This window comes from Cricetulus griseus, chromosome 5, assembly GCF_003668045.3.
Source record: "Cricetulus griseus strain 17A/GY chromosome 5, alternate assembly CriGri-PICRH-1.0, whole genome shotgun sequence".
NCBI lineage: Eukaryota > Metazoa > Chordata > Mammalia > Rodentia > Cricetidae > Cricetulus > Cricetulus griseus.
In genome coordinates, this window is record NC_048598.1 from 30,577,537 (window position 1) to 30,595,880 (window position 18,344).

The 18,344-nt window shown below is 38.8% G+C and overlaps 1 long non-coding RNA gene across 3 annotated transcripts in view; it reads left to right on the forward strand.

Moving 5' to 3' along the window:
* Nucleotides 1-18,344, forward strand: part of LOC103159771 — a 257,263-nt gene that overhangs the window by 185,004 nt on the left and 53,915 nt on the right. For 2 of the 3 annotated variants that reach the window (XR_003485663.2, XR_003485660.2), the window contains exon 5: nucleotides 13,068-13,140. This is a non-coding gene — a long non-coding RNA (uncharacterized LOC103159771). Of the gene's footprint in view, nucleotides 1-13,067; nucleotides 13,142-18,344 lie in introns of those variants that run through there. The other variant, XR_004770089.1, reaches the window with a different exon arrangement.

The following is an 18,344-nucleotide window of genomic DNA, read 5'->3' on the forward strand; positions in this document are numbered from 1 at the left end:
TGTGGAAAGGATGCAACTCTCTCACATAAAGCCCCAAAGAGGAACGCACTTGCCACTGTGATGATGATACCCCACTGACCCATCATCTGACCCTCTGACACCGACAGGCAGAGAAGTCCCAACTCTCCCAAGGGTTTCAGTGTACCTCAATCCCCACCACTGACACAGCCTATTAGAGTTACCATCTGTAAATCTGCATATTCATCTATCTGGACCTTCTTTCTCTCTGTCTACCCTGTCATTCATCGGGACCTCATCTTTCCATTTGCATCTATAATCTATATGGTCCTACACCTTGCTCCTTCAGCTCAACTTGATCTTGAGGCTTAGCTCATCTCTGACCCTATACCCTAAATTTGTAACAGCAGCTCCAGTAAGGCAAAGACTAGGAAGAGGTGATAGTTGATGATGATTGTCAACATGACAAGATCTAGAGTCACTTAGATGATAAATCTCCAAGCAAGGTAAAGAGCAGGCAAGGTTGTGACCATTAATATTGATTGCCAAAATTGATAGGCTCTAGAATCTCCTAGGAGACAACCTCTGAATGTACCTGAAAAGGAGCTTGTAGTCTAGACTAATTGAAGTAGGAGGACCTATCCTAACTGTGGATAGCAGCATTTTGTGGACTCCAGGACAGAATCACAAAACAACAATGTTGCCCTTCACTGTTTCCTGAGTGTGGACACAGCATGACCAGCTGCCACAGGCTCCAGTATCAAGGCCTCTATAGCAGGCAGCTTAACTATAATTTGGAAGCTGCATGGCTACACTCTCTGGGCTCTTCCAGGATGGGAAATACAGAGAAGGAAGTACCTGGCTTTGCTGTCCTCTTTGAAGCCAACTACTAGCTTCGTGGCATAAGCTCCTAAACATCCACCATTATAGTTATAAAACCACGAGAGCACATGGGAGGATGAGGTCCTTGCTAACCTGTCACAATTAATTCATCTTCTTAAGCTAAATACTATCTATACAATGTCTCATAGATGCAGAAGCCTTCAATTGCATCCTCTAGAAGATCAGGACCTATATGTATATTTCAATTATTTGAAAAGGCTCTGGAGCCTAAAGCCAACCTTCAACAAGCCCTTTGCCTACTCTGTGCCTCTATTTACTTTCTACAATCCGGTGCTAATATTATTATCTTGTAGCTCTACTTTGAAGATTAAATTATAATGTGCTAAATTTAGCACCTATCAATATAGTCCCTCAATTAATTGCTATTATTTTATTATTATAAGGGACTTTTCCTTGGAAATTTTGTAAGCCTAGGGTTTTATCTTGTCTAACCAAATGAAACTGTTTGCAGATACTGTAACAGAAAGCCCCACACAATGTCACAAATTCTTGGGAAATCCTAAGCCTGGCTGTGTTCTGCTGAATACAACGTGTAGTGTTTCTACTTTTGCACTTCCCATGTCACTCAGGAAATGGGAGAGGATTTGGAGAATGTCCTCTGACTTTTGCTACAGATGGATTTACGTATTTATTGAAAAAAACAGGGGAGAGTGTTAGCTCACATGGCCACACTCTTCGTCTCTGATAAAGCTCCCAACATAAACCAAAACAATAACCCAGATGTGACTTCCTACTTGTCTTGTGATTTGTGTGATTTGGATCCTTGAGGAAAGAAAGTCTCATGATCAAAAATTGCATCATGATGCATCAAAGCCACCCACAGCTTCTTTTCTCAGATGGGCCAAGGGAATTCCAATAACATCACAAGTGCATCATTGACTTTAAAAAACAGAAAACATATACCATTCCCTTGCAAGCTAGGCCAGAATTCATATGAATAAAGCATATTTGCCTCAGGACTCCTGGTTTGTAGATACAAAAACTAGCTAATGAAGACAAAGGGTGGAAAGGGCCAAGCAAGCACTGAGTAAGAAGGTACTGACAGCATGTTTTGGTAGCCAGCATGCATCTGACTAGAACTCTTGAAAATCACTTTGTTCGTCTATCTGACTGTCACAGAAGAAATCCTCTTATGACACTCATGAAATAGAACTTTACCAAAATACTTGTAAACAAGCCACAATGTACACTCACAGTTAGCAGGTGGTCCCTTGAAGATTCCATCCCTAGCCACCCACATCTTAGTTACCTTTGCATCTTCAATCAGTCCTGACACCCCAACCCATTATATGTATGGGTCCCTCCAGAGTCAGTCAAGTTAGTATTGATAGGACCAGCAATGTGTACCTTCTACTATGACAACAAAAGAACTCTGTGACTTAGACCCTTTTTGTGAGGTTTAGAAAATAAAACAAAGACATTCAAAGCAATTAAAGAACATACAGCATCTAAATAGAAATGTGAACATCTAATGAGAATCCACAGATAAAGAAGTTTGAAGGGGATATTAATCATGCCATAAACAGAACACATGTAATAAGATTCATCTGAGTATTGGCAGTGTCCAATTTTAGAGGAGAGGAGGTAAGGAGGGTGCTGCAAAACATAGAAATAAAACAATGGGCAAAGAACTCAGAGTAGATGTGTATGGAAAAGAGAAGGGGTGATTAAAAAATAAAAGCTTTAGGAAATCAAGTTACACTCCTACCAGTTCTAGCCCCATTTCATTGTTCATTGCCATGTATCTAAGAAGACCAAGGCTCTTCCTTGGTGTTAGCTGATGGTACTGTTCAAGAAGCTTCATGAAACCATAAGGGTAACAGAAAGAGCCAGCTGCTGTTTTTTCCTTCTTAATGGTAGCTCTGCAGAGAAATCCTGGCAAAGAACTCACTCACCACCCTGTACTCCTCTCTTACTCCCACCCCATCCCACCATCATCAGGGGGAGATGCTCACACCAAGGGGAGCAGAAGCAGGCCTGTGTGGCTAGTGGGGAAGGAAACACTGGACACCTGTTCTGGTTCTGAGTTGCTCTGACATCAGGCCTCACAGGAGGCTGCTCTCTAGTGAAGATTTTACTGTTTCAAGGTAGCAAAACCAGCATTCAGTCCTCCTGGTGATAGTTTTAGTTCCCTTTCAACACATAGTGAATGAGCCAGAGAGAATTGTCTTTCTCAGCAACACATCTTTCTAGGAAAACACACAGACCCCTCCACAATATGGAAGAAAGATTTATTTCCTCTGTCTGGACTGCAGGTTTGTTTCTTGTTTGTTTGTTTGGTTAGTTGGTTGGTTGTTGTTTTTTTTTAACAAGACATTGTGCTACTGTTATTATTGTTTTATTTCAGAAAAATGATAAATATGTGTGTCTCTTTTACAGTGTCAGAATGTACTGAGTAACAGTAAGTTTACAAGATGCGGCAATTTCAGTGGCAACCATTTGCCAGCTACTTCTGCTTTCCTTGGTAAAGCTAGCTGAGGCAAGAACAAGTTGTTTGATTCCAGTCTTTTTTGATTCCAGAATTAATATTACCAATATTAATTCTCAGATCACACACCCCACCTCACACAGCAAATGCATGCCTGTAAGAGTGTTTATGTGGGTTGTAGAGTGGCTGTAAACAGTGAAGAGGACATAGCAGAGTCCAAGAGATCAGAAGTAGGCCCATGGGAATGTAGACAGTGCAGGTGCTGATGCTCACACAGGGCTGCAGAGAACCAGAAGGACAGCAGTGGCTGGGAGTGCCACAGATCTGAGTGTGAAGCCTCAGAACTGAGTCCAGCTGCAGAGGCGAAAGAGAGACAACAGAACAGCAGATGGGAAGACAACGCTTGAGTCAGCTACATCAACCGGGGGGACAAAGCTGAGCTGGAGCCCTTTCTTCCTGTCAGCCTCTAGGCGATCAGGTGAGAAGCTGGTGGCATTTCTTACCACCACAAAGCTAGGTGTCCATCTTTCAGTGGGCTCTAGGGGAGGGAGCCACATCCCTTCCTTGGCCTGGTGTGTCTCATAAGTTCTTTGGCTGGGTTTCCCTAAGATGATTTTAGTATGCCACTCTGCCCCGACAAATTTATTGAATGGCACCCTTTCTATTCCCAGGAATAAATCATTTGTAAGTTTGTGCTATGTTGGTACCAGACAGTTGGTGGTTTGAATGAGAACAGCCCCCATAGGTCCATACATCTGAGTACCTGGTCCCCAGTTGGTAAAATTGTTTGGGAAGGATTAAGAGGTATGTCACTGGGGATAGGGGTTTGAGATTTGAAAAAATATGTATGTAACAACAATTGATTAAAGAACATGAATTTAAAAAGAACAAGGAAGGGTATATAGGAGTGTGTGGAGAAAGGAAAATGATGTCAATATATTATAATCTCAAAACTAAAATTAAAAAAAAAATAATGTCAGTGAACTTTTTGTCTCCTGCCAGAGGTTCAAGATGTGAGCTCTCCTTGGTCCCCAGACTGATAGCTGGGAAACCAGCATGAAACTAAGACTGATCCAGACCCCCTGAATGTGGGAGTCAGACCTTGGAAATCTATGGGGCCTCTTGTAGTGGATCAGTACTTATCCCTAGCATAGGAATGGACTTTGGGAGCCCATCCCACATGGAGGGATACTCCATGAGCCTAGACACAAGGGGGTTGGCCTAGGCCCTATCCCAAAGGATATGACAGATTTTGAAGACCCCTATGGAAGGCCTCACCCTTCTTTGGGATCAGGAAGGGTATGGGATAGGTAGGGTTTTAGTTGGGGGGGGCAGGGGAGGGGAGGAGGGGAGGGAAAGGGACCTGGGATGGACATGTAAAATAGTTTTCTTTCTAATTAAAATAAAAAAGAAAACCATGAAAAAAACAAAGATGTGAGCTCTCAGCTGTTCTTGCCTCCATGCCTTCTCTCTGCCATGATAGACCCTAACTCTCTGGTACTGTAAGTCCAGTTAAATGCTTTATTTTATACGTTGCCTTGGTTGTGGTATTTTATCACAGCAATAAGTAACAAAGACAGTGTAGTCACATGTCCACCCAGATACACCATCATCCCCCATCCTCAAAATGCAGTCAAAAATTGCATAATCTGAAATCAAACCAACAAACACTGTTTTATACAATAGAGAGGGATTTCAGAAAAGGAAGGCATAGCTTGATCTAAACAGACACATTCCCCAGAGTGGAGGGAGTGGCTGATTCATACTGGATGTTCAACAAATGGAAAGAGGGCTGAGTGTGTAACTCAGTGGTAGAGCACTTGTCTAGTATGAGTGAGTCTTGCACTCATCTCCAGGACTACAAAATGAAAAGGAAAAACATTGTAGAAGAGAAGAGAAGTGCTCCTAGCCACTGTCCTTAAGTCACTCCCAGGCAAGCACATCATGAAGAAGCATGTGGGAGAGAAAGGACTTCTCTACTGAGGGTCATTATACTGTAGTTTAGACTGAAAATTGCTTTAGATTGAAAAGAGTTAGATGTCTTGATTAAATACATATTTCTCAAAGGAGTCTTTAGCTCCTTTGGTCACAAAAGGCAATTCTGCTAGGAGCTGGGGATATTTCTTGAAAAAAGTAGAAGATGGTGGTATCCGAACTGAAAGGCTCTATGCTTCTGAAGGGTGGAGCTGGAAGGCTCAAAAGACACATTAGATCCGTGGTTCTCAGCCTTCCTAATGCTCTGACCTTCTACTGCAGTTCCCCGTGCTGTGGTGACCCCAACCATAACACTAGTTAGCTGTTACTTCATAACTGAAATTTTGCTACTGTTACGAATTGTAATGTAAATATCCGTGTTTTCTTATGGTCTTAGGTGACCCCTATGAAAGGGTCATTCAACTCTGAAAGGGGTGGGGACCCACAGGTCATGAATCACTACTTCAGCTCTTCTTCATTCACTCCAGAGCTGATACAGATAGACAATTTTGCCACATTCAAGGAGACCTCATTTATCCTAAAAGTCATCTCCCCCACCCCCGCCTTCTGGTGGTAGAATCAAACAACTTAGCGAAGAGTTCGCCACACCTCCCTGCCTCCAAACCTGAAATGCACAAGCCAACAGATGAAACTTATGTCCATGAGAAACAGAGAGCAATAGCACTCTCAAGCCATATGGGGAACTAGAGGATTATAACAAAAATGTGTGTCAGCCGGAAAAGCTATCAAGATCCTGCACACTTGTTTTGAAGGAAAATCCCCCACGAAAAGTTGCCAGAGTAAAGTTGGCAAGTGGATGACTTTCTCTGGAGGACTTCTCTGTAACAGAGGACATCCCCAGCTCCTCACATCTTTCTCCAACAAGGCTAGAACTGTGTATGTTTGTTTGTTTACATAGACCTTGGCGTTTGTTATAATCAACTCAAGAGATAACTCTAATCTTATGTAATTCTATACTAGTATTTTGAAGAATGTAGCACCTCGAAGCATCACACTTAGTTGATTGGCAATTAGTTATCCAGAAATAAACAGAGACAGACAATGGTGAAGTCAAGAGAAAGTCAAAGCCACTGACTATAGACACCTCCTTTTGCTTTCAGAGCATAGCAGAATCCCAGGCTTCCTGCTGCTTAGAACTTTACCAGCCACTACATACTACCATTCACACATTGTGCTCAAACGTGCAATCTCTACCTCCCTCTTGGAAGGGCCAGCCCTCGCTCACTGTTCCTCTCTTTAAATGTTTGTAGACAGAAATGCCCATTTTCCTTTTATCATCATGCTTTCTCTATATTAACTGAAAAGTTCATGAGAGTCAGAGACTGTGTCTATATAGCAAGTGTTTGGGGACAAGCTCATAGTCCCTGTGCTGAGGTTGAACTAACCCCTGGTAAATGATGGTCGGTGGGTTTGGGTGAGGTATGCCATTCTGCAGTTCCATTTTGCATTTCTTTGCTAAGTTAAATCTTTTCAAACATAACATCTTCTGGATTCCCTAAGGAAAAATAATAAAGAACAGATTTTGCCATTGATGTCCCTAGTACACAGTAGAAAAGGAGACAAAACACACATGCAACAATAGCCCTAATAAATCAGCTGACTTTGTTTGCCTTCTTGGGAATATTGATTGTAACAGCTTCTGTGTCATGGAAATAATGTGTCGTTGATATCCAAAAAGACAAGAAATGTGCAAGAAACTTCAGATGAAATTGAAAATGAATGTTTTCCAAAAGGTCTAGTTTTTAACCCCACGGGGAAAGCTTGAAGTTGATATTGGTGGAAATCCTCTCTCCTAGTTCTTATCGACACATCAAAAGCATATTCTCACAGGTTAGAGTGACCTCCTTGTCTCACCTTCCCATTACAAACTGATCCAAGCTAATGCTCCTGTCCCCATACTTATTGTTATAAAGTCAATGAAACAACTTATTTAAATGACTTCAAGTATCTTCTTTTTGTCCTGTCATTCAAAACATACACCACACTATAAAACATTGACATTTTGTATGTATATGGAATGTCCCTTAAGGGCAGAGACCCTGTGACATGATCATCTTTATTTGACAGCAGAAAATTTGTAAGTGATGGGTGTTCAATACATTCTTTTAAAAAATGTTTATGATTTATTTGCATGGGGTATATCTAAAATTTACTGTCTGAGCAATTTTCAAGGATATGGTAAATGGTAACTACAGTCATTTGTACAATGGGTTTCTTGAACTTACTCCCCTAACAAAATAATTTTTCCCTTCTCTCCTCCTGTTGTCCCCTGCTGCCATCCTGCTACTTACTATTTCAGGGAGATCAATTTCAGAAGACGCCACAAGTAGAGCTCATGCAATAGCTTTCTGCATCTGGCTTATTTCACTGAACATAATATCCATTAGGTCCGATAATACACATTGTTGAAAATAATAGCATTTCTTTCATTTCAGGCAGTATAATATTCCGTTGCATATATTTTACATTTTCTTTATCCATTCATCTGCTGAAGGGTGCTTAGGTTGATTCAATGTATTTGCCACCAAGGAGAATGCTGCAGTGGCTATGGAGTGAGGCTAGCTCATCAATGTCTGAATTCATTTCTTTGGGACATATACTTATTGGTGGGACTCCTGGATCATATGTTGGTTCTATTTTTCATGTTTTGAGGAACTTCCACCATGCTGAGTGCCTGTAAAACTTCACATTTCTACAAATGTGTGCCAAGAGTTCAGTTACCCATGTCCTTACCAGCACTCACAGCGTTGATCTGAGGTGACAACGGACTTGTGCAATGTCTTCTGAATCATGCGGAGGAACTTAGTTCTATGATTGCTCCCTTTGCTGCCAGGAACTTTGAGTTTGAAAGGATTCCATTTGGCTATTCTGCTTTTGTTGCCTGGCACTTTTGCTGAGTTAGCAAGATAGAACTTTTCTCAGACAATTTCAGGGAACTGTCTTCCCATGTTTTCTTGTAGTAACTTTACAGGTTTTTTTTTTTCTTAAAATTTTAACCTATTTTGAGTTTGTTTTAATGTGGTATGAAATAAGGATCTACTTTCATGTTTCTGCATGTGTTTATTTGGTTTTCTCAATATCATTTGTTAATGCAGCCTATCTTTCTCCATTCCATGTTCTTGCTTTCTGTGCTGAAAATCATGTAATTGTAGAAATGAATTCATTCCTAGAATCTCTTCTTCCATTGGTCTATATGTCTACCAACTTGCCAGTTCTCTGATGTTTGGATTACTAGAGCTTGGTGATGTAATTTGAAATTAGGTGGTGTGATGCCTCAGGCTTTGTTCTTTTTGCAAAGATCCTTTCAATGTTCTTATATTTTTGGTTGTGAGCCTAACCTTTAATGGCTGAGCCATCTCTCCAACCCACAAAGATCCTTTCAGTCCTCTAAATCCTTTGTGGTCCTATATGAACTTTAGAATTATTTTTCTATTTCTATTGAAAACACTATTGTGAATGTAATGGAGTTTTCATCAAACATGTAGGTTGCTTTGGATAGTATCAACAATTTAGCATTGTTAATCCTTTCAGTCTGTGAACATAGACTGTCTTCCTATTTAACATCTCCTTCCATTTCTTTCATGAGCATTTTATTGTTTTCAGTGCGTGACTCTTTCACCTTCTCAGTTAAATTGATTGCTAAGAATTTTATTTTATTTGTTATCATAAAATGAATTGCTTTCATGATTTCTCTTTGAGATAGTCGGATGAGAAGAAAAGCTGTTAATTTTAAACACCGGCTCTATATCTGGCAATTCTACTGAATTCAGAAAGTTTCTAAGATTTCCTACACGGAAGATTATGTTATTTAACAGCGGACTATTCCAGTTCTTCTTGTCATTGCCTATGATGCTGCTGTGACTTTGTCACACAAGGCTTTATTGCATTGAAGTCTATTCCTTTCTTCCTTATTTTTTAAATATAATATGAAGAGATGTTTAATTTTGATGAATTCTCTTCTTTGCATGTGTTCAGATTTGTGATTGTCACAGAATTTTTCATGTCACTGTATCTTGGTGATAAATCCACTAGAGAATAGTGAATGATCCTGTTATTATGATGTTGAATTCCATTTGATAGCATTTTGTTCTGATAGCATTTTTCTATCTATGTTCATTGTTGATACTATATTTTCTTTTATAGAGTCACTTCCTGGGTTTAGCATCAGGTAGTGCAAGCCTCATAAAATTAGCTTATGAGTTTTTCCACCTCATAAAGTCAGTTTCTCTACGGCTTTTTGAAATTTGGCAATAATTTGGTATCAGTTGTTTAAATGGTACAATTCACCGATGAACTGATCAAATTCTTCAAAAGAATATTCTTACCATTGGTTCAGTATCTTTACATATGATTCATCTGTTCACAATTTCTACTTCTTCATGTGTATTTCTAGGAATTTACTAATTTCTTCTAAGTTTTACAGTTTGATCTGTAAGTTTTCATGCCAGTCTCTTGTAAGCCTTACTGTTCTCCCTGGTAACATTTGCACAATGTATCCATTGCACTGCTAATTTTGAGCTCTCTCTCTCTGCTTATGTAGTATATCTAAATGTTTGTTTATTTTGTCCTTTCAGAAGAAGAACTTTATGTACTGATATATTCAGAATTTTCTAGTTCTTTGCTTCCGCTCTGGCTTTTATTATTTTCTTTTCCTAAGTATGGATTTGCTTTGTCCTTTTTTTCTGGCTCCTTGATTATAATGTCAGGTTGTTTATTTGACATCTTTCTTCTTAATGTCTTTGATGTTATTATTCAAAACTTGCTTTTTACAAGTATTTTTCTTCATCCTTTAATTTTTTCATATCATGTTCACATTTTCAATTGTCTGAAGATATATTTTTCAACATCTCTCTTTTAACTTCTCCTTTGACTTATTTGGAAGACCAAGAGCTAAGGGAGAGTTTTAGAAATATAGTCAACCGTGTTAATCCTACAAAAAATAAAAAGTTAAGGAAATTTAAGACAATATCAGAAGATCTAGTTTTTCAGTCTAATCAGCCAGCCTATCTCTTTATTGGTGAGTTGAGGTCATTTACATTTAAAATTATTATTGTGAGACATTTAATAATTCTTATAACTTCATCATTGTTTTTCTGGCTGATCAGATTATTGTTTATTTCTTCTACTGGTTTCAGGGAGTTCTTGTTTATTGTGTTGGGCATGATAAATTCTTTCCTAGCTCCCCTTTGTCCACCTATCCCACTCATGAACTTCATTCTTTTCTGTGTTCTCAAGATGGAAACTGTCTTTCTTTCCCATTGTGTACAGCATTCCTTTTAGAATCTTCTACAGTCTTGGCTTATGGTCGGTCATGAACTACCTTAGTTTGTGCCTGTTTTGAAATGTCATTGTTTCTCTGTCAGTTTTAAAATGCAGTTTTGCTGGATGTGTCAATGTTGGTGACAGTTATTTATTTCTAAGACTTGAAATAGATTGTCCCATTTTTTCCTGGCTTTTAATGTTGCTGATGAAGCCAAGCAATAGTGGCACACACCTTTGATCCCAGCATTTAGGAGGCAGAGGCAGGCAGATCTTTGTGAGTTTGAGACCAGCCTGATCTATACAGAGAAACCCTGTCTCAAAAAATAGAAATAAATAAATAAAAATTTTAAAAGGTTGCTGATGAGAAACCTGTTGTTATTTTGATAACCTTTTAAAATTTTTAAATTTTAAATTTTCAATTAAAAATTTTTTAAAAATTAAAAATTTAAAATGACCTTTAAAAATTTTTAAAGGTTGCTGATGAGAAACCTGTTGTTATTTTAATGACCTTTCTTTTCCTAGAGATTTTTTTATTTTGTTCTCAGCAGTGTGTGTGTGTGTGTGTGTGTGTGTGTGTGTGTGTGCCTTGACTATATATGTCACGAGGGGTTCTTTGCTGGCCATGACTATTTGGAGCTTCTAAATGCCTTTTTTAACCTGTCCATGTCTTTCCCTGGATTGGGGATTTCTCATTATCACCTCACTGCACTAACCCTTTAATTCTTTCATGTCAGCTCGCTTTCTATCCCATGGAGTCTTAGGCTTGGGCTCTTGGTTTTATTATAGTGGTTGGATGTGTGATTATGGTTCTTTATTTCTTTGTGTTTGAATGTAATATTTGTTAACTTTGTCCTCTTTTGCTTGTATTTTCTTCTGTTTGTTTGGTCTGTTAGTGGTACTCTCTTCTGTACTTTCTATTTTATTCATGAGTTTTATTTTCTATTTTTAAATTTATTTATTAGTTCTAGTTAGGGAACAAGCTTGTTTCAAGTCCCTTCTCCTTCTCCCTCCCCTCACCCCCAGCCCTCCTCCCCCACCCCCACCCTCCTCCCCCACCTCCAGCCACCCCCCACCCCATCCACCCACCACTCCCCAGGCAGGGTAGAGCCCTCAACCAGGGCTCTGCAAAGTCCACCAAATCTTCCTGTGCTGGTCCTGGGCCCTTCCCCATGTGTCCAGGGCCAGAGTGTAGAATTAACATAGTAAAAATGGCAATCCTGCCAAAAAGCAATCTACAGATTCAATGCAATCCCCATCAAAATCCCAACACAGTTTTTCACAGACATTGAAAGAACAATACTCAACTTTATATGGAAAAATAAAAAGCCCAGGATAGCCAAAACAACTCTTTATAATAAAGGATCTTCTGGAGGCATCACCATGCCCGACTTCAAGCTCTACTATAGAGCCATAGTTCTGAAAACAGCTTGGTATTGGCACAAAAATATTCATGAGTTTTTTATTTCCAATATTTTTTCCAACTTTTTATGCCCTTACTGAATTTTTCTTTCATGATGCTAATTTTTTTTAAATCAGTGCTTCTTATTGTCTAGTCCATTTGCTAATTGCTATTCCTTATGTTACTTTCTTGACTAGGTCCTGAAATAAATTTTTCTACTCATTTTAATAGTCTTTTAGGTCATCTATAGTTCCTACAAGTAAACTTTAAAAATCTTCAACTAGAATTTTACCAATTTTAATATATTTTTATTCTGTAATTGAGGTCATATGATCTTTTGGAGAACTCAAATTGTCTTATTTTCCACATAGCTTATTTTTCTAGGTTGCAATGTGCACATCTATTGGTTGAGATAGGTCCACTAGTTTTAGTTAGGGATCTTCTTGGGCAGCCTACTTTTGAGGCTTCAGTCACCAAAACTTCGCAGAAAAGAAAAACAGAACTGTTCTTACAGCTTTTCCATGAGGCTTCTGCTCCCCTTGCCACCACAGGACTGTGTCCACTGGGTTATTTCTTTTTCTCCACATTTTTCAGATACCTTTGTGGATTTTTTTTTTAATTTGTGTGTGTGTGTGTGTGTGTGTGTGTGTGTGTGTGTGTGTGTGTGTGTGTGTGAGAGAGAGAGAGAGAGAGAGAGAGAGAGAGAGAGAGAGAGAGTTGGTGTGCCCGTGTGTGCATGCATGTTCTTGTGTAGGTATATGCACATGTGTGGAGTATGTGAGAAGCCAGAAGACAACCTTAGGTGACATTCTCAGGGACATCATCCAACTTCTTTGAAGCAGCTCTCTCACTGGATTTTAGCTCAATAATTAGACTAAACTGGCTGACCAGCAAGCCCCAGGAATCCTCCTGTCTACCTCTCCAGTCCTGAGCATACGTATGTGTACCACCACACAGGCTTTTTACAAGATTCAGGAATCAAACTCAGCTTTTTATGCTTGTGGGCATGTGCCAACTGTCCTATCACTGCAGGCCCATTTTGTGAATTTCTAAAGCTTTTTATCTCCTTACTCTTAGGAATGTAGTCTGTTTTTCTCTTATTCTTATTATTTGTTTTACCAGGTCACACGGGAGCCGTTTCTAGTCTCCCAACTTGCCCTGAAGAAGTTACAGTAAACCATTTGTGATGTCAGAGGTAAGCTTGACTTTTTTCAGTTTGATGATAGAAGTTAAGCATGAATTCCACATGTTAATAAAAAATGAGAAAGTAAAAACTAAAACAGAACAACAACAAAATGAAAGGCCCTGAAAAGTGAGTTGAAAAGTTCAACATGTTTGTTGTGGGGTCAAATAAAGTTTTCTAAGAAAAAAAACTCTAGCAATGTTTGAATCGTGTAAGGGGAAGGATGGTTATAAAAGTGGAAATTTAAGATGGCACAAATCCATAGAAGATTGACTAAATGAGATGTGTGGGATAAGTTGGACAAATGCCCAGGAAAGCAGGAAACCTCATAAGAAGGACTGTGTTTCTATTTTCAAAGCTTAAGTTGCCCTATGAGCATCCTCTAGCTGTCTATTTGACCTTTGGTAACATTCTTTAAAAGTTTGTCTTTTTATTACTTTCTCAATTTCTAGCAGAGTGGTCCCAATGGCATCAATATTAGGACTTTTAGTTCCTAAGTTTATCAATAAAATGTAATGTTTAGGGATACAGCTATTTCCATGATAACACCTTTAAAAGAAAAACCCTAAGATAATGTATGGACATCAAACTTATAACCATCGTAACTCATCATAACTTTTTTATGAGGAAACTTATTTTTCATTTGATGCTGCGCTTGCCATAGAGACATTTAATGGAGCCATTATTGTATATGTGATGTAAACTTAAATTTTGCTGACCAAAATTGGAGATGTGGTTTACATTTCAGAAGGTGGGACAGAGATAGGTGGACTTTTGAGTCATATATTCTTGAGATACAATAAGAAACTTACTGTGTTCTAAAAGTCCCTCCACAATTCATGTGCTAGATGCTTAGTCTCCAGTGTGTTGGGAGCTGAAGATTTGGGAGAGCATAGAGACCATAAAGGCCCCAACAAGGCTAGAATATAAAGAACTTGGTAGGTAATAGAATTGCTCTCTTCTGTCCTCCCCCACCCCCATCTCCTGTTGGATGAGGATGAAATAAGGTCCAGTAAGACATTGACTCTTTGCTTTTATACTTCCCAGACACCAGACTGTGAGAAATAAAATTCTGTTTTCTATAAATCACCTACAGTCTGTGACATTGTACAGCAAAAGCACAGAAAGACTATGACAAGAACAGAAACTAAAATCTCATGTGTGTAATATTCTCTTCATTCCTGTGAAAAGAGGAAGTTTTCATATACAGTAAATGGGGTAGAAAAGACTTTAGAATCTGAAAACTAATAAATCAGATGTTTTCATCATTGTAGTAAACAAAATAGAATGTTCTGAAGATATCCTCTTCCAGTAGACAATAATCAATTTTCTATCCAAAAGGTAAAAACTCTTGTAAGAACTGGCAAATGAACTAAATCACTTGTCCATTCAACCAACTAGACACTTAGAACAAAAATCTAGTAATTGGGTTTGGAAATATGGCTCCGTGGATAAAGGAACTTAGTATGCAAACCTAGTAACCGACTCCACAAAGTTGTCCTTTGCCCTTTATATGTGTGCCATGGCATATATGTTACCTTCTCTTCCCCCATTAAAAGAAAGGCCAATAATTGGGCTTTTCTTAGGCCCTCCAAGTGACTATGGAGAACCAGAAACCCTGGTAGACTCCATCTTAAAGACCTTCAGGGGCTAGCCAGCTACAGAGTCTTCCAGTGCTGCAGTGGCAAAAAGAGGCCCCAAAGAGGGCCTTACCACTTTTACACAAAAATGACCATCTACGAAACATATCTTCACAAGACATTGAACCAAATATTATCTTGATCTAGACTTGCTCACTCCTAGAACTATGAGAAATAAATTTCTTAGCATTTATTGAAAAGCATACTATAATATTCTTCTTATAGAGATCAATGTCAATATTGAGAGGCATTAATTAAGCATGGTTAGTAAATGACAAAGACAGATTGCTGAGTTCTGGACTTCTCTACTGTCATTTCCACTATATTACAGATGTGAGGCTCAGTGCAGAGAGAAAAAGACTGAGTGACTATTATCATCCATCACACATGAAATGGCTATTGTATGAGGAAGGATTTCTTGGAAGAGATAATTAGTGCTGAGAGAACTGGATTTATCAAAGGCCAAATTAGTGTCACTGAAGGCATATAAAATGGAAGGAAGCTTGTCTTAGGGTTTGTATTGCTGTGAAGACACAGCAAAACCACAGCAACTCTTATAAAGGTAAACATTTAATTGGGGTGACTGGCTTGCAGTTCAGAGATTTAGTCATTACCAGCATGCAGGCCTACATGGTGCTAGAGAAGTAGCTGAGACTCCTACATCTTGCAGGCAACAGGAAGTAGTCCGTCTCACTGGACATGACTTGAACATATATGAGACCTCAAAGCCCATCTCCACAGTGACACACTTCCTCCAACAAGACCACACCTACTCCAATAAGGCCACACTTCCTAATAATGTCATTCCCTTTGGTGGCCATTTTCTTTGAAACTGCCAGGAGACTACAAAGCCCAAATCAATAGGAATAAGAAAGGAAATTGCATGTCCAAATAGAGCTCAGATTTTCCTAGAAGCTCAAAAGGGCAAAAATTTGTACAAAGGTTTTTCCTTTCCTCTCATCTTTTAAATAAACTTCTCTATTTTCCTTATGAAAGCAGAAGTGGAAAAATGAGAAGACATGTTAACAATGACCACCAATAAAAAGAACCACCAATAGTCTCATTTGCCTAAAGCTTTGAGACTGCAATAACAAAACCTTCCCTGGAACATTCCAATCATTGTTACTTCATTAAGAAAAGATGTAAGAAAGGATGAGAGCCAGCGTTTTTTCCAGGATAACTGGATCTGGTGGTGCCATCTCCCACACATACTTAAAGGTCATTCTCATCCTTCAAAGTACCACGATAGCATTTGGTTTCTCTCTCCAATTCTAGTAGCAAAGGATGTCCAGGAAGAAAACTGAACTAGCAGTTGAAAATACTACTTCTAATCCTATTTTGGCTAAGAACTACCTGACCAACAGTTTCAGATTTAACTAGCACGAAGTTAAATCCCTGCATCTAGAACAAATACCATTATTACATATTAGTAAAATAAAGAGGATTGGAGATAAAGATCTAAGTGCTTTATCTGACTGCAAGTTTAGAATGACCTAATGGAGCTAAAAGCAGTACTTATGCACATGGTACTAAGATTCAGCGTAGGCAGTGGAGCTTCTGAGGCCCTGTGCTTTATATAGAACTTTCTTTTTATTTATTTATTTTCTTTTATTTTTGGTTTTTCGAGAAAGGGTTTCTCGAAAGATAGCTTTGGAGCCTATCCTGGCACTCGCTCTGGAGACCAGGCTGGCCTCGAACTCACAGATCCGACTGCCTCTGCCTCCCCAGTGCTGGGATTAAAGGCGTGAGCCAGCAACGCCCGGCTTCCATAGAACTTTCAAGCACATATTGTGTAGCATTAGCTCCGTGTGTGTGTGCTTTCACCTCAGGTAAGAGCAATCTGGAAATAATTTCCTACCACTTGGAAGACTTTGTATCTTACATGCTTCATTCCTTTACCTTAAGTTCCTCCGTGTGTTGCCTGTAGACTGGAAAAGCACAAAAGATTTGGTTATCACAAAAGTAACTACGAAAGAGAGTCGCTGGTCACAATACCTCTATTTTGTAGAAGACCGCCTTTGTAAGTGGCTAAGAAAGCTACAAGGATGCATCAGGTACAACTCGGGGAGGGGCAGAGTGGGAAGTGCACTGAGAAAGTCTCTGCAGGAGAGTGCTGAGCCCGCACTGGCTTAGCACTCAGTTGACTAGTCAAAAGGGGCACCGGGAGGAGAAATGTGAGCAGACAAAAAGCTTTACTGGTGAGATCCAACCTAAAATACATAAGTAATAGCCTGAGAGTCAGGGCATATGATGAAGGCAATCTTTAAATCGCAACACAAAGTTTCTAGAGAGGGCTCGGCAAGCTACAGTTCAGGATAAATTCAAGTTTGTAAGGAGGAAAATCTGTACAACGAAAGGGAACTGATGGTCTGTGCTTTTTCCCTTTATTTGATTAAACAAACTAATTAAGTAAATACTTGAGTCCTTATTGTTAGTAGAGCCACATGAGCATTTATCATAAAGTAAAATCTTGAGTTCTTCAAAACCCCTATTGCTTTCTCTTTCTTTTTTGTTTTTTAAATTGCTGGACTGTTTCACAGATTTTCATAATAAATTTTAGCTATTTTCATCCCTCACCCTCCTCTTTCATCACTCTCTCCTCTTGCTAGAACCCTTATTTTCAGCAAGTTTCTGTTTCAATTCATGTCTTCTTTCTGTGTCTGACCCACTGAGTTTAATCAGCATTTATTCCAGTTTCTCTTAATAATACTTATTAAGTAGCTGCCGTGCACCAAATACCATACAATTGCTGATACTAGTAATGAGAAGGCATTTTCTCCTATTAAGAAGTTGAGAGTCTAATAAGAAGAAAAGCATGAAAACAAATACATATAAAATATATAATGAAATATGCTAAAATAATTATAATAGAAATGAGTATAAAACTCAGGCAGAACCAATTGAAAATACACACAACTCTGTCTGGATATTTAGAGAATTAAAAGAAATAAAAACAAAAGAATCTAAGACAGAGACATTTGATTGAATGTAGTTCTACAGGACTACTTGATATAACTCGCTTAAGAGATAAGAATACACTAGGCCTCCTGTGATTTTTGAATTGGACTAGCTCTATGCACTTTTCTCCACACTAAAAAGAAATTTACTAAGATTTTATAATACCCAGAAAATGTTAGAGATAAGAGAGAACTAGAGAATTTCTAGGCTACAAAAATGTTGACAAATGTTATTTATATTTATATTTTCAATTTTAATGGGAAATTTAATGATATTTTATGGATGGGTTAAAAGAATGACAGCTGGATTTACTCTACTAAATCTGGGCTTTACTTCTTATTAGTTGGGTGAATTTAGCCAAGCTACTGAACATCTCTCTCCTTTGGGTCCTTCCAATTTTGTGTCCTTTGATGTTATTGTTTTGTTTTTGATAACCCACTGAGTAAATTTTGTGCTTCCCATATATTCATAGGTGTGGGGCCATCCACTGGAGCATGGTTCATCTACCAAGGACCACACCCTTAAGGAAAATTGACTCTCTCTCCCCAAGTAGTTATCAATAGTCAATACACAGATAATAAGGACTCCTAGGCAGACACTGCTAAACCCTGGACTTGA